Source organism: Notamacropus eugenii, chromosome 2 (assembly GCF_028372415.1).
Source record: "Notamacropus eugenii isolate mMacEug1 chromosome 2, mMacEug1.pri_v2, whole genome shotgun sequence".
In the NCBI taxonomy this organism is placed as follows: domain Eukaryota; kingdom Metazoa; phylum Chordata; class Mammalia; order Diprotodontia; family Macropodidae; genus Notamacropus; species Notamacropus eugenii.
The window spans coordinates 248,723,652-248,741,356 of record NC_092873.1 but is presented as its reverse complement, the minus strand read 5'-3'; the positions used below and the strand labels follow the sequence as shown (position 1 = coordinate 248,741,356).

At 37.2% G+C, this 17,705-nt stretch overlaps 1 non-coding gene across 1 annotated transcript; it reads right to left on the bottom strand.

The window, feature by feature from the left end:
- Nucleotides 1-15,689: 15,689 nt before the first annotated feature.
- On the bottom strand, nt 15,690-15,796 carry LOC140530504 (U6 spliceosomal RNA). The gene has a single exon (XR_011975942.1). It is a non-coding gene; the product is annotated as a U6 spliceosomal RNA (small nuclear RNA).
- Nucleotides 15,797-17,705: the final 1,909 nt, after the last annotated feature.

Genomic DNA, 17,705 nt, shown 5'->3' with positions numbered 1-17,705 from the left:
ACAGAATTTTAACTCACTAATATTTATCCTAGTGGGTCAGATCTTAGTAATGAAGCATCCCAGCACACAGGAAAGAAGAAACCGTCAAAACATTGATTCAAATGAAGCAAGTGTGCAGATTTTTAGTACTCTAGGCATATAAATTGCTGTCAGTAGCACAATAGGAAAGGTCTCTAGGGTAGGACAATCTTTCTATGTCCTTGGAGATCTGTAGAATGTTAACAAGATCACCATTGTCCTCCTTTTCAATGAATGTTCCAGGCTTTTTGTGCATGTACGTGAAACTCCCATGATAGTTCATGAAGATTATTCTGTGTGTGTATGTATATGTGTGTGTGTGTGTGTCTGTGTTTTCCATTCACTGAAGGGTACTTTTATATCGTTGACATTCATGATTATGGGACACGTGGCAGCTGGCAAAATTTGGGGGTAAACCAAATTCAGTACCTGACCGAAAAGTAGAGACTCCCTCTCAAAAGAAATTGTATCTAAGATTCTGTGCCCTCCCACCACCTGAGTCCTATAGTCTTTCTATCAGTTTTTCTCCTTCAGTTAATATTTACTGAGCTCTCAGAGCATGTATGAATCTATGTCCTTCATTCCCTTCCTTTCCCCTTCTTGCTACACTGCGTGACCATTTCTACTTCTTTCTCCCTAGAACAGTCTCTAGTCCTGTCACTGGTGTCCACCCTTTTGGCATCAACAGTCTTGTCTTTCTGCATCAACTGTCCTGTTGGGATCTGTTGTTAGTCCCTAGATTCTACTTTGAGAAACGCATCACTACAGGACCAGCATTCATCTGATGCCACAGCAACAATTGCTAGGGAGGAGGAAGTTAAAGCTACGTCAGCATTTCCCTTGTGGAGGAAGCAACAAAACTAAGAGGAATTTCATTTCGCTTAAGTTTCCCATACCTATTTTCAGCTCAGTTTTCCAATTTGCACGTGTTATTCCACAATCTTTTTGAGATGACTTGTTTACACACAAAACCTTAGAGCAAAGGATTAAAATTAAGGCTAATGTATGACAATGCCACTCCTTTGTTCATCCATCTTCAGTGACTCTACTAGGATATAAAATACATGCTCTTTAGGCTGGGATTTAAGGCCCTTCATAGCCTGGCTTTACATACCACCTACTCTACCTCCTTTCACAAACTCTATATTCCAGTTACACCAGACTTACCAGCCAGTCCCCAAACTTGATCACCTAATCTCTACATCTGTGTAGCCACACAAGCTCCCCAATTCTTCCCTCCTTCCTCATCTCCTCATCTCCATCTTTCAGAATCCCTGTCTTCCTCACAATGATGCCTCCACTGATCTGTCCCAGTTATTTATGCTCTTTACCTTTTCACTTGGGCACTTAGGCATTGTAATGATCAGCAGCATGTAAGCCCCTTGAAGGCAGCAATTTTTCTTGATCACCTACTCTACCAATACATTCAGTCTCTTGAAATCTGGAAATTGAGACCCACAGAGGCTCTGCAACTAACTCAAAGTCAAAAAGACAATAACTATAATATAGGGTTATATAGACTAGAAAAGAAGTTTTTGTCATGAAGAGAAACTAGATGAAATAGCAAATAGAAATACAATTATATTAATACACTTAGGCATATATTACATAAAGCAGATCGTACATACCAGAGCAACACACACATACGTGTGTGTTCATCCTTCATTGCTGAAGAAGACCAGGCCATCAGAGAAATAATGACATGACTTGCATTTGACTTTGCTTTGAGTGAGGGAGGGCTGTGCAGGTCACCAGCCTCACTTCTCCTCCAGAGCCATCTGAATCCAGTGGCGTGATATTCCTCAGAATGACTAGAGATGACCCAGGATGAAGCAATTAGGGTTAAGTGACTTGCCCAAGGTCACACAGCTAGTGAGTGTCAAGTATCTGAGGTGAGATTTGAACTCAGGTCCTCCTGACTCCTGCACTGGTGCTCTATCCACTGCACCATCTAGCTGCCCCTGCATACATGTATGAAAGAGAGGGCATATGTCCTTGTGTAAAGACTAACATAAATTGTTAGCTAGCTGAATTTCCTCCATTTGACAGAGGTTTAGGCAATATCCATTTAAATACATTTTTGATGAAATTTTTGTAGATTTATATCTCTACTTCACACTTGTGCTACAATTAAATAACTACTCATCAAAGAACATATAAATAAAGCATAGGTCAATAGTGCAAAATAGAGAAATTTAATTTTAAATTGAGAGGGAAAGAAGAATGAACAACATGTTTTCTTTGGTCTGTAGTACTTCAAATCATTACATCTACTCAGAATCCTAAGACAATAAGATCCAGTGGAGCAGATTTTAGACTCTGCCTTTGAAATAATTTTGTTTTCATGAAGCAGCTCTGTATATATTTTACAATAAAGACCATAATTTCCTAAGGGGAGACTCCATACATGCATAAGAGAAAAAAAATCAAGAGGAAGCATTATTAGATATAAGGTAGTTGCTACAATAGGGGATCAAATACAATAGGTGCCTCCTCTCCCTAACCCCCCTATGGAAGATTGTGGGCAGAGGTGAAGGAGAAACATTTTAGAGGAGGTAGATCTCTGACATCATCCCGGGTGAGATTGGTTGTGTCAAGGCTTGAATTTGCTTCAAAGGCTTATCTCTGTTAGGTTTAGGTGTGTGGGTGTATATGTGTGTATACATATACATATATGTATATATGTATACATGTGTGTATATGTGCGTATATATACGGGTATGTGTGTGTATAAATAAGCCAGGAGGACCTGCCTCTACACATTCTGCCAGTATAACCCTGGGAAAATCATCTAATCTTTCAGTGTTTTAGGCAATTCTCTAAGACTATAAGTTTCAGAAAAGGTACCCTCTTGCTTCAGAAGACTTCCCTTAACTGCCAATTATCTATACCAATGATCTCACAGGTCCAGTCCAGTCCCTTCTCATTCCTTCACACGTACTCATGCACACATGCATATACTATAGCGAAGGGAATTTCCCACATTAATAAAAATCACAGATTTCTTACAATATTGATAAAGAACCGATATTTCCATGGCAATTCTCCATATCAACAAAGTAAAGCTTTATTGAAACACTTTTATTCAATTTGTCTATCTTTGGAAGCCATGGCTGAGAGAGAAATATATATATATATATAGTATATTTCATATGTATGAATATTATATAGATAATACATACATGCATATATGAATATGTGGGAATAATCTCATCAATTTCTTAGGGTAGTGAGGTAAAAGTTAAATAATATTCTCATTTTACATATCAGGAAACAGGCTCAGAGACCTTAAGTATTTTATCCATGTCCGTATAACTAGTGTCCAAGACAGGATTTGAACCCAGATCTTCTTGACTCCATGAATCTAGATTAGAAGGGGGAAAATATGAGTATGCATATGTGTGTGTGCAGATAGATAGACAGATATATGTAAGTATGTACATGTGTATATGTATATGTACACATGCATATACATACGTATATTTTCTTTATATATATTTTCATTAACATTTAATTGAAATTAAGCATTTTCTTCAATTACAAATTTTAAAAATTATTCCAAGATTTCCACAGGCTTCTCAGTTTTTTCAGCAAAGTAAAAGGCTAAGTCATCTGATCTAAGTGTGGGAGATAGCCATTTGGTTGGGGGATTGAGGGAAGAGAAGAAGTATCTCTTCTTTCTGATTAGTACTTAGAGAAGGGAGGAATCTACTTTTTGAAAACCAAAGAGTCTACCATGAACCATAAAGGTAAATCAAGAGAAAACCTTTCCTCTAAGATTTGAAAGATATGGATGTAGTCACCCATAAAAAGCCCATAAGCCATTCATTCCTCTATCCCAGCTACCTAAAAGGGGGAAAAGAGATTTGTGAAAGGATTAATAGTGTAGAAAAATATATATCTAGATATATGATTGTGTGTGTGTGTGTGTGCTACTGACTATGTACTGAATCGCCAGAGACTGACTGATCACAGACTTGAAGAATATGAGTGAGAATAAGGGAAAACCATTCTTCCCAACAATTATTTAGCGATTTTAAAAGCTGATCCAATGAATAAATGTATATTAAAAAGGAGAGCTTTTGTGCAACTGAGTGCAGAATGTAATAGCCAAAATTGACCCTAGAATGGCCATTTTCTTTGACACAGACCAAGGTTGTGAATCCAAAATGTGATCTTATACTGGGAAAGCCTCTGCACAGACCAGGGAGAGAATCTACACATGTGTAAAGCACAGGAAAGGAGAATTCTGCCAGAGTCATAAGAACAATACTATTGCTCCATAATGTTGTAGTCTTCCACTTGTTTCCTCATATGGGGAAGGGAAAGAGAATGAGTATTTATGTAACACCTACTTTGGGTCAAGCACTGTGCTAAGCGCTTTTTTGCAAATGTTATCTCATTTAATCTTCACAACAATCCTTAAAGGTAGGTGATATTATGATCCCCATTCCACAAAGGAGTCAAACACACAGGTTAAGTGACTTGCCTAGGGTCACTAGTTAGTATCTGAGGCTTGATCTGAACTCAGGTCTTCCTGACTCCAGGATCAACACTCTAATCCACTATACCACCAGCTGCCCTGATTTTCTTTATGATACATTGATGTTGTTTTATTGATTATACTGGGAAGAAATAATGTATTGTACATATATGATACATTTGTGTCATTCCAATAGGGAGTCAACAATCATGCTCTACCTCTCATATCCAATTCACGGGCAAGTCAAGACATCCCCCTTGTGATGTCTTTCATTGGTCTTCTTCAAGAACCACAGATGGACAATCACAATCATCATGGGATGGTGGACTGAACACTGAACAAGGAATCAAGAAGACTCGATTCAAAGCCCTTTTTGGACACTTACTAACTCTGAGACTCTGGGCAAGTCACTCAACTCATACATGCCTTAGATTACATAATCCTCAAAGACTTAATTTACTAAATCATCAACAGGTAGCCATCATCCCTTTTATTCTGGTGGAGGGAATTCCCCACATTATTAAAGTCACACATATTCTGCATATCTGTAAAGAACTAATTTGTCCATGGTTAGTCTCCATATCAACAAAGCACAGCTCTTGGCTGCATTTTTCTTTAATTGTTGTATTTTATTTATTCTTGGAAAACATGGCTGAGTGAGGACTCAAACCTGCCATCCCACGGTGCACCAAAACCCAACTGTCATCCATTGGGAGCTCCATACTTAGCACAATGGCAAGTTACAGACAACGCTTAGTGTCTATAATGTACTTTCTAAAAAAAGAAAAAAATCACACACACTATCTCTTATTCACCCTGTCAGTCTTCTTACATCCACTAAAGGTTATGTTTGCTGCTGCTCCCTGTTGTCCTTAACCACTGACATTTTAAAGTGTCTAAAATGCTCTGTGCCCTGGGATTCTTTTGTACAGGGTACTTTTCAAGTGTAAATGGTTGTTGATACAACTTCTATGTGACTTCTGGCTCTCACCACAAGTTCCAAGTGGAATCCCTTCTGGAGACCCTATGGAATCTTTCCTTTAGTCTCCAGGCCAGATTTCAGCTGGCAAAGCCATCAGCGTAATTTGTCAAAGCAAGAAGAAAGGTCCTGTAAAATACATGGTCTGAATTACTAACACAATTGTCTATATTCTGTGACAAAACCTTCAAGAATGATTCTATAACTATGTGTCTGATAGCTTGGGGTTATGAGGAGACTCTGCCTTCAAAATGCTTTTGGATTCTTTGACAGGTCTGGTCCATTCAGTGATTTGGGACTAGTGTTGGAGAAACTCCTTTCAGCTGAATCTAGAACTTCTGTGAGTGTTGCGCAATCTACCAACACCCTCTTTTCCAAACTATCTTGCACTTAATTCTTTTGTATCTATTATTTTAGTGTTTATTCCCTATCTACCTGTCTCCCTATTAGAATAGGCCCTTGAGAACTGGAATGATTTCATTCATTGTAGTTGTATCTACAGTAGCTAGCACAGTATCTGGAACATACTAAGTGTTTTATCAATGCTGTTGATTGGTTGTTAATTCAAATTATAATAATAGCTAACATTTTTGTGGTGCTTTAAAGTTTGCAAAATGCTTTACATATATTATCTCTGTTATGTCATTCTTATAATAACCCTGTGACTTAGGGTGACTTAGGGTTTATTATTATCCTCATTTTACAGATGAGGAAACTGAGGCTAAGAAAGGTTTACTGGATTACATCACACAGATGCGGTGACAGGATTCCTTAGGTCTTTCTGATACCAAGTCCAGGACTCTATCCACCATGCCACTTAACTGACTCAAAGGTCAAATAAAGCCAATTATACCACTGCTACTTAAGAACACCCACCCTTTCCTTTTTAGTCCCATTCTTGATGCAGTCACTCTAGTCTCATTAGGGTCATTTTATTTTTTGGGGGGGTGGGGGGGCATGTCTTGAAACTAGAGCTACTTATTTTACCTAGGTTGGAAGTTCACCAAGCATTCATAGGCCAACCCCATTGCTTACTGACCCAGAAGCTTTCATCTGCTGTTTCTGACCTGAGTTAGTTCACCCCTCCTTAGGCAGTCTGGTGCCCTCTGACCCATCCTGGGGATTCACCATATGGGTGCCAGACTTCATGTGGACACCCAATCAGCTTTTGCTCTACTGAAGATGAGAATTCCTAAACCTAAGCAATTTACCAGCCTTAATCTCCACCAACAGCAGAGAATTAAAGTGTGTATCACCTGGATAGCCCCTAACATCATTATTGCCAGGCAGACTAGGTTAATAACAGGTTAACAGATGCCAGGGACTCAGACAATTAGACTGCATCTACCTCCAGAAGTGCAGATTGGTGATGTTTACTTCCTTTTAGGGTTGGTACCTACCAGAGTGTGTGACTAGAACAATGATACAATAGAAAGAGTATTAGATCTGGAGTCAGAGGAGACCAAAGTTTGCATCCCACTACTAACTTTTAACAAGCTATGTGACAATGGACAAACTACTTAATCTTTCTGAGGCTAATGGTTCCCCAGGTGTAAAACAGTTCAAGGATACATACATTGTGTTGTAGAGACTTTGTGGTATAGTAGAGAGAATGAGTGACTTTGAATTAAGAAGACACTGATCTAAATTGCAAGGTTACAAGCTATGTGAGCCAGGGCTAGTCACTTAACTAGATTAGACTTACCTACTAAATCAGATTGGTTGCTATATGCTTTGGTGGAGAGCATTCCAATACCACTCTGAAAGTTTCCCACCATGATGAAATCATGAATCTTTTTAATCTTCCCACAGTCTATATGGGCTGCTGTGAGGTTCAAATGAAAATTGAAAACTTTCAGTCTTCTTAAAGATTTTCCAATCTTAAAGCCCTGTTAGCTATTAACAACATTATTATTAATTATTATGTCAGAGAGCAGCATCCGAGGAATACCAGTTGTCATACCAACACTTATTTTACTGCCCTAAGTTCCCTGCCTTTTATTTCAATCATTCATTGCTGTCTTCACTGAGGCTTCCATTCTCATAGCAGAAACAATTATGTACTCACAGCTTCCTCACCATTACCACTCAAGAAGGTAAAAAATAATAATTACCCGAGATCAAATACAATTTTATTTCCCTAGAAGATCTGAAAGAAGAATGATTTAATTTTTAGAAATTAGAAGTTAATCCTTTCTTTTGCTGATATTTCCTAGAAAAGAAAGACTAACAAGTATTTTGACTCTTTTCAACTGACAGAGGAAAATCCAATAAAAGGAACTGCCCCCAGGTAAAGTTTGTCTGAAAACAAATACTTCCCTGAATTGGTGCCATATCTAATCTGTGGATAATTGTCACTTGGGAAGACTATTTGCCTACAGTCCCTCAGCCCTACCCCAATGTATCCACAGAAATCTATATTAAGGGAGAATAAGAGATGGAATCATTTATTGAGCACCTACTGCACGTAAGGGACTATGTTAGCATAGAAGTTATGTAGGATAATGGATAAAATACTAGACTTGGAGCTAGCAAGACCTGAAATTTACTGAATGTTTAACCTTGAGCAAGTTGCTTAATGTCTTTGAGTTTCAGTTTCCTCAGTTAAAAAATGGAAGTGATGATAATATCTGTAGTATCTATCTCATATGGATGTTGTAAGACACCAGTGAGATATTGAGCACATATAAAGAGCTATATGAAGGGCATCATAATCTGCCTGGACACAAATCTACCATTCATAAAGCTGATAGGATCACGTGATCATAGATTTAGAGCTGAGACTTTAGAGGCTATCAAATCCAACTCTCTCATTCTACAGATGAAGAAACTGAGGCTTAGAAGTTAAGTGACTTGGCCAAAGTCAAATAAGTAATTTGTATTTGGGTGTAATGATCCCAAATTCAGCATTCTTTCCATTCACATGCCTGCCTCCCAAAGGAAGACTCTCTCCCTCCCAACCTCCATCCAAGATAAGGATGATATTGTTAAATGATTTCATCCTAAGTAAGGAATCAGGCCCTTTAAGCTCATCCACTGAAAAGGAGATGTGTATGTACTTGAGGGAGAAGCATTTGCTATATAAAAGCCACCTAGGAACAAACATCTCTAAGAAAAAGAACTGAAAGGAGTAGCAAAGAGAATTTAATTCTGCAAAATGTGATTTCAATAGCACTAACTATACTTGTGGACAGCAAAAAACATTGTGTGACCTTGATCAAATAAGAATAAAACCAAGCAGGAATAACATTTTTTTTTAAAAAAAAAAAACCCTGCAAACCTGCTACTCTACACCCACCACCACCACCCCAGCACCCCTATAGTCAGTTTATGCCTTAGCAACCGAACATTTGTACAGAAAATTGAATGCCTCAGAAAATCACTGGCTAGCTACATTTCTGCTTTTTTTAAAAAAAAAAATTTCCAAGTTATCTGCTTATTCATTTTTAATGTCTATTCCTTTTATCTAAATGTCAGTGAAAGAGTTTTGTGCTAAGACTATTCCCAAAATTTGTCAGTGCCACATAGGAAACTTAAAACTGCCACTTTTCAGTGATTAATCAAATTTGACCTAAATGGGATTAATTCGGGTGTATCTATGAAGAAGATTGTCAGGGTGCATGTCCCTCTTCTCATCTGTCCTCAAGTCTTTTTTTTTTTCTTTCTGAATTTAAAATGAAGCTGAGCTATAATCTTGCATGGCAGTTACTGGATCAGGTCCTTTGATAAACATCTAAAATGCTAATGAATGTAGGCTGTAGTTCTGAAAGAGCAAATGATTTGACAAGAAACTGGAGGGTAAAAGAGAGAGAGAAAGAGAGAGAGGGAGAGGGAGAGAGAACTTTTCTGACTTAAAAGCAGAACCGTTTTTGTTCCCTCTCAGTATTGTTTCCTGGAGAAAAATTTTTGCTCTACAGAAAAACAGAAAAAATTCAACTACATCAAAATGCGGAAGCATGAAAAACTGATGAGCTTTCAGATTGTCCTCTTTTGCATGCAAATCATATCAGAAGTTCTCATTAGCATAAATGCATGAGCAACTCTAAATGCTTTTAATTTCCAATCTCAGCCAGCAGAGGAGTAATTTGTCACTGTCAGGGTGAAAATCTAAAAAGAAAAAAAAAGAGAGAGAGAAGGACTCCATGCTAAATTGGAATCATATAAATTTTTGATTTGCTAATTGACTGATGCTGCAGTTCAATCAACTGCCTTGAAGGTGTAAATAATTCAATGTACAGTCAGAAATAAAAGCATAATATGCTTCTCCTGGAGGAATATTAGTATTCAGTACAGCAGGACATACCTGACCATGTCTTTTTCACAGACACTCCTTTAGTCAAATGAAAACTCTTCTACTAGCAAGTGCACTCACACAAAGAAAATCAGCTCCCAGCTAAGCAAAGCTTTCCCAGAAAGAGACAGAACTTGCTGATTTCTAACTCCAAGCATCGCAAGCAACGCTCACCTGTTTCTTCACAGTTAGCATTTCACCAAAGAAAGAAAGTGCAGGAACAGAAATCCTATCACTACTCCGATTAACTTTTAATTATTCCTTTCCCTTAATCAACTGCTTTAAATGTCAAATTCAAAAGGTATTTATTGTGGGGGAAAAAAAGTACTCATTAGCACACACTTGCTATGGATATTTTGAAAGCTGCTACCTGGGGTTTATTTTTGTAACGATGTGCTAGAATAGGGATAACTTACCTTAAAGTACTTTTATCTCCATCATCCAGAAGTCGCTTTACAAATATTATTGTTGGAAATACTGCTTAATTCAAAATGAAATTGAACCAGAATCACCATACTTCTTTCATTATTATATTTTTTTCTAGGTTAGCTAAGAATGATCTTAAAAATAAAAAATGCTTAAGGATTTACCCAATCCCTTCCACAATGTTTTCATTAGGAAAAGTGCATCTGACATTGAAAGAACAGTGTCAATGTCATATGTACAGGGTCACATGAAAATTAAATAAGGACATGGGGAACCTTCCAAAGACTAATTATCTTGTTAGAGATTTCACAAGCTACACTTGGTAATATTTAAGTAAATATAATTTTATTGCTTTTCAGTTATAAGATGTCAGAGATTAAACCTAATAAATTTGCATATGTATCTATATTACACATATGATACTATATATATTAAAATATTTATATGTGATAGCACAGAGGAAAGAAACCTAATAATGACTGACAAATCAAAGAGAAGATGGATTTGGATGAGAGAATCAAGATTCAAGTAATAACATCTGATGGACTGGGACAAGCAAGATGACGATATGGATAAATGTTAAATCCTATATTTTGGCTCAAAAAATAAATTTGTACACATATGTCACACTGGGACAATTCATGCAGAAAAGATTTGAGGTATTAATTCTTCACAAATTCAATATGAACCTGTAATAGAATGATAGATATGGCTATTCAAAAATGTCATATATTCAGAAGAGTTCAGTCTAGCTATTCACACAAGAGAAAAAAATAAACGGGTTGATAAAGAATGCTTATTGTTCAGACTATGGTATGCAATTAGATGGACAATTCATAAATTCATAGATCTGATAGCCAGGGGTGTGTGTGTATGTGTGTGTGTGTGTGTGTGTGTGTGTGTGTGTGTGTGTGTATGCATGCACACTTACATCCACACTCATATTATTGGTGGGTAATATGCTGGGTCTAGAAACGAAAAGGAGAGAGGTCTGGAATGTTTTGAGAAATGATACAATGTTCTTAATATCCTCAAGGTACTTTCTAAAATAAAGACTTATCTTTTCAATACCAATATTCTTCTGATAAGACTTTGTGGTTTTGAAGTATTTAAATTGAGGGTCACCTAAAGGGAAAAGGAGAGGTACAGGATGGGCATGAATAGACTACAGCCTATGCCCAGTGAATAACTGCTGAGGAAATTCATTGTAAAAATTGTTATCCAAGAGATGTATGACTAGAAAGGAGATGGACAGGTCATGTAGTGAGAGAGAATGATAACCAATGGGCATTCCATTGGTTCTGCTGATGTCCACTCAGTGTGAAGAGATCTAGAAGAAAGCCCCTTGTTGGATATCGACAAGAGTCATACAAGATGAGTAGGTTCTCTCTAATATTAAAGAGAGTATGATCTTAATCAAATCACATCAACCCAAGTATTAAAGTAATATAATATGTGGCTGTATTAATACAACTAAGGCGTTAGTCTAGAACTCCAGAGTAAGGGTGGTCACAATAAGCTTCATATTTGTTAATATGCATAGAGGGAAAAAATGTAAATTTCAGGAATATAAGGATAATAAGTAGTATAGGAAAAGATAACAATATAGAATAACATTGCTTGACTCACTTGTATACTAACACCGCCCCCCCACTCCACTCCCAGTGTTATAAAGCTCCATCTCAGAATCTGACCCTAGTCATTCCACTAGACAAAGGATGCTAGATAAGGAATATGAGGTCAGCGGTTCATCACCAATTCACTCTGGATGCTGTTCCTACTTTGATATTGGTTCCCCAGTTCCCCAGTCACAGGGTTCTCATCATATCCCCTAGTCTTCCTGTTAACTGAGTCCTTGACTCATTCTTCAAGTTCCTGGTGAATGAGTGTTGGAATCATTGAGTTGAAAAGAATCTTAGAAGTCATTTCCTTCAATCCATTCATTTCTCAGGTGAGGAAACTGAGGTCTAGAGAGATTTAAGTAACCTGATACTTAACTGTAGTTTAACTTCCCACCCAATGCAGGAGTTCTTATAATATTCCAAGTGGTTTTACATCCAGCTTTGGCTTAAATTATTTCATTGAAAAGAGATCATGGTTTAAGAGTTGGAAGGGACCTTAAAGGCCATTGAAACTAACCCCTTTGATTTACAAATGAGGAAACTGAGCCTGAGAGAGATTAAATGACTTTGGGTCTCAAAGCAAATAAATGTCTGAGGAACTGAGGTTCCCTAATTCCAAACTTAGACCGATATTCATTTTAACCTCCTAGTTACTAGTCCTTCTATATAGTGTTAGGGGTGATAATGATGCTATTGCCACTGCTGCTAACTGGCAGCTAAGGATCACGTTAAGGTTTACAAAGAATTTTATATACATTGCCTCATTTGATACTCATAATACTCTGGTGAGGTAGATACAACAAATATTATTATCCTCAGGTAACAGATAGGAAATCTGAGGTTCAGAAACACTTGTACCTTACTATGGTCATACTGTTAATAAGTGTTAGAGGCTGGATTTAAACCTAGGGTTTAGAGTTACGGGGAAGTCCTTATCTCAACTATCCTAGACTGCATCCTGAAGAGTATTGATAAAGGTCACTCTTACTTCTCAGGGTACTGATGCTTCGCTGGCTATAAAACCCAACCTAAACTCCAACTCCTGTATTCTTGTGCCTTGCTCTCCTAACTTCCCAAGCCAATGACCAAGGCCCTTTCACAGGGCCAAATGGTCTCCAAGGGCAAAAAGGCACAAGGTTTCTCCCCTTACAGTGTTATCTCTCAGCAGATATTATGAGTAAAGGAATCTCTGAGATCCACCAAGAGCATAGCTGAAGACCACAAGTCAAAAAAAGAGAGATGGCAGAAACCAACTAAGCCCTTCTGAATATCTCTGGAGTCAAAGAGCCTCCCTTTGACCATGGTTAGGTGACCAAAACCAGTTACAGAATGTCTACACATACTATATATTTCTTCTAAGACATTTCCTTTCCACATCATTCTACCTTCCCCAGAAACAAGCTCCTAAGCTTCTCCACATGGAGAAGCTATCTCAGGTATCCTACAAAAAGGACTAGAATCTATTAAACTAAGTTGGATTTTGTCTCCTTATAACTACTATGCATTGAACCCATTTTCAACTCTGGAGCTATATATGGCACCGGACAGATATGAAGATAGCTTTCATGTTCTCATAGTCTTCTCTTCTCCAGACTAACTGAACTATCCTGATTCATTTGACAATTGCTCATTTGCTGTGTTTCACTTCATTCTTTAACATCCCTCTAAAAATGGTGCACCTAGACCAGAACCCACTCTATTCCAGATATGGTCTGATCATTGTAGAATACTATAAAGAGATGATCATCTCCCTTTTTCTGGATTGCAAACAGCTATAGATGCTGCCTAAGATAGCATTATCTTTTGGATAGCTGCATCACACAATGAATTGTAATTGAAGTTGTATTCAACTAAAGTTACTAGGTCTTTTTTATGTGAACTGCTCCATCTTTGTGCATGGAAGCAAATGATTTTTTTAACACAAACTTAGGTCTTTATGTTTCTCCCTATTCAATTCTATCCAGGTTGCTAATATTATTTTTAAAATCTTGATTCTCTCTTTCAACATATTACACATGTTTTGTGCTATCTATAAGATCTGAAAAGCTTGCCCCGTATATATTCATTTAAGTCATTGATAAAAATGTTGAGAAAATAAGAACCTAGTATGAAACCTTATAGCATGCAGCTGGAGACGGCCCTCTGTGTAGTTATCAGTAGATTATTTAGAACTTTTGAAGTAAAGTTTCTCAACTGGATACAAATTCACCTACCTATACTTCATCTAGCCTAACCTGCATTTTCAAAAAAATCTTCTCTCTTCTAGGATTTCAAGAGACTTTGATAAAATACAGGTGCACTGTATCTTTAGCACCGCCTTAATCTAGCAGTTTAATTAGCATACTGAAAATGAAAGAGATTTGGGATAATTTGCTCTTGTTGAATCTATGCTGGCTCCTGGTGATAGTCTTTTGATAAGGGTTCACAAATCTATTTAATGCTCATTCTAGAATTTTGTTGTGGATCAATATCAAACTTACTAATCTACAGTATCTATAATACATCCTTTTTTTTCTTTTTCAGTACATTTGCTTATCTCCAGCCTTTTGACATATTTCCTCTTCTTCATGTCTCAGAGATTACCAAGAGTGGTTCTTCAATCACATCTGCCAGCAATTTCATTACCCTCAGATGTAATTAAATTTATCTGGTCCTAGATACCAGCTCACTTATGCAACTAGTTGACAATGGATAGAGCATGGAAATTGGAATCAAGAAAACCTGAGTTTGAATCTTGCCTCAGATAATCCTTACTAGCTGTGCTATGCTGGAAAATTACTTAACATCTGTGTGCCTCAGTTTCCTCACCTGTAAAATGAGGATAATAATAGCATCTGCTTCACAGGTTTGTTGAAAGAGTCCAATGAGGTAAGATGTAAAGCACTTTGCAAACCTGTAAATGCTATAGAAATGCTAACTATTAAATTATTATTATTATTACTAAAATGGCTAAGTGCTTTCTATTTACTCACTTTTCTGTAGTTTCCATTCCCTCCTAATCACATTTGTTCTATCCATTTCCTTTTGAAGGAAAATCCATTTTCAATATTGAAATAATAAAATGAAGTCAAGAATAACTACCTCTGCTTTTATGAATCGTTCACATTGCATCATCTAGCCCAAGAAGCAAAGTTGTCCCTTCCTTGTTCTTATTGCCCAAACATAGTTTAAAAGTGGTTTTTATTGTCCTTTACCCTATTTTGCAAATCTCAACTCATTGTAGATTATAGAATTCCCAGAATTATTCTTTTTTTAATTTTATTTCTTTTATTTTTAATGTTCTACAATCACTACTATAAAACTTAGATTTTTTCCCTCCTACCTATCCCCCACCACCTCCTCCCTCCCCAAGACAGCATACAATACTATATAGGATCTACACATACATTCCTATTGAATATGTTTTCACTATAGGCATGCTGTGTAGATGAACTAAAATAAATGGAAGAAATCATATAACAAATCAAAACATAATACACACACATACACACACATACAAATGATCTGCTACACTGTGCAAATGAATTTCATAGTTCTTTCTCTGAGTGTGGAAGGCATTTTGCCTTAGAAAACCATTGGAAATTTTTTTTTTAAGTTCTTGCATTATTACAAAGTTCCTAGTCTACCAGAAAAAACTCTCGCACACTGTGGTTGTTGCTATGCACAAAGTTCTCCTGGTTCTGCTCCTTTCACTCAGCATCCGATCATATAAGTCCTTCCAGGCCTCTCTGAAGTCTTCTTGTTCATCATTTCTTATGGTGCAACAGTACTCCATTACATTCATATACCATAATTTATTCAGCCATTCCCCAATGGATGGGCATCCCCTTGACTTCCAGTTTTTGGCAACTACAAAGAGTGCTGCTATAAAAAAATATGGAATGCTTCACTAATTTGCATGTCATCCTTGCACAGGGGCCATGCTAATCTTCTCTGTATCGTTCCAATTTTAGTATATGTGCTGCCAAAGCAAGCACTCCCAGAATTATTCTTAAAGGTTTGGATCATGGTTATATGCCATTTCTTCTACTTTTTGAATGCAATCTTTTAAAACCAGGTTCCTTGTTGAACTCTCTTTACAACCACATTGTTCCTCTATGGACACCTCACCTTGCTCTTCCACATCAACATCACTACTATTATGTTATCAGAATTACTTCCTTGATGTTCTCTCATCCCTTTTCAGAAGACTTCCCTTTGAACGTCTCAGGCTATGAGATATATCCTGTCATATCTTTCTTGAACTACTTGAAATTTGCTTTCTCTGGCATGTATGACTACACCCAATATTTTTTGTTCACTCTCATAAACGCTGGATTGGTGCAATAATTTCTTCTCAAAATCCTTGTCACTTCTACAACCCTGAACCATTCTTATTTTTTGGTCAGTTAAGTTGAAAGACTTGGTTTTAGATACTGGCTTCAGCTTTGCCATTGACAAAGTGTGCTTGTCTTCTCTCTCAGCCCTTCTGATCATTGACCTTCCTGGCTTCCTTTAAGTCTCAACTAAAATTCCACATTTTAAAGAAATCCTCCTTACTCCCTCTTAATTCTAGTACCTTACCCCAGTTAATTATTTCCTAGCTGACTTTCCATATATTTGCCTAGATATTTTCTCCCCCATGATATTCTGAGCATCTGGAGGACAGGGTCGTTTGTTTCTTTTTGTATCCCTAGCTCTTAGCATAGGCACTAGCAAACATTAGGCAGACCTCATTTTCACCTCCTGGTTACCTGTAGTAAATGTATTCCTTGAATTATTTCCTAGTTATTCAGTAACTGTGTTCTGTTCTTGCTCCTACCTATGCAGCTGTCCTAATTGGATTCTCTGACCCTCTCCGAAGATACCAGTCTCCTTGTGACTGAATATTTGAACATGCTGGAACTTTCTGACACCTGGTACGTGTCCACCCACCTGGTTCATTGCTTGTCACTGGAACTTTGAGCTATCACTTGTCCTACTCTTATACACCCAGACCTTATACTCTGAATCTTAAACTTAAAATCACTTTGTACTTTTTCCCTAATGAGTCAGTTCCTCTTATCCTTTCCCCTTATGGACTGATCTACCAGCTTTGGACCCAACTTCATACTCCTTTCCAGCAGGTCACACACATTGGAAAACAAGTAGAATCCATCACTGGGCCTGTATTCTAAACCTTGCTAGCATGTAGGACCTGCTAGAGAATATACTCTACTGGCATTGCCTTCAAGAACACTTTTCATTTCTACAACTTCAAAAAACATCTTTTCTGTTGGACAAAGTCAAGTCAAAAGACCTGGGTTGAGATGCCACTTACTCCTTCTGTGACTTTTGTATCACTATGAGACAATAGAATGAAATTTCAGTAGAGGAAAGAGAGTATTCCAAGTATTACTTCAAGTTTCTTTGATAACTGAGAATTTCAATATAAACTATCAAAGTACATTCTGGTACTCTAGGTGTAGAGAGTATAGAAGAAGGGAGGGGTGGATCATAAGTTTGCTTTTTTGTTTTTTTGTCTTTTCCCTGAAGAGGTTCCATTTTTACCTTATTAAGTCTCTTATAATTATTAGTCTTTGATATATACCTTATATTTCTCTTGGATCTTGTATGTCAAATTTTCTATCAAGTTCAGAGGTTTTTTGTCTTTGTTTTTAGCTTTTGTTTTGCAACAAGAGCCTGAAAGTCTGGCAATTCATTGAATGTCCATTTTGTTTTATTCAGGATTATGCTTAATTTTGCTGGGTATGATATTGTTGGCCACAACCTCTGTTCTTTCACTCTTCGATAGTGTTCCATGACTCACAGTCTTTTAGTTGTCACCACTACTAGGTCTTGTGTGATTCTAATTGTGGTTCTACCATCTGTAAATTTATTTCTCTTATTGCTCACAATATTTTCTCC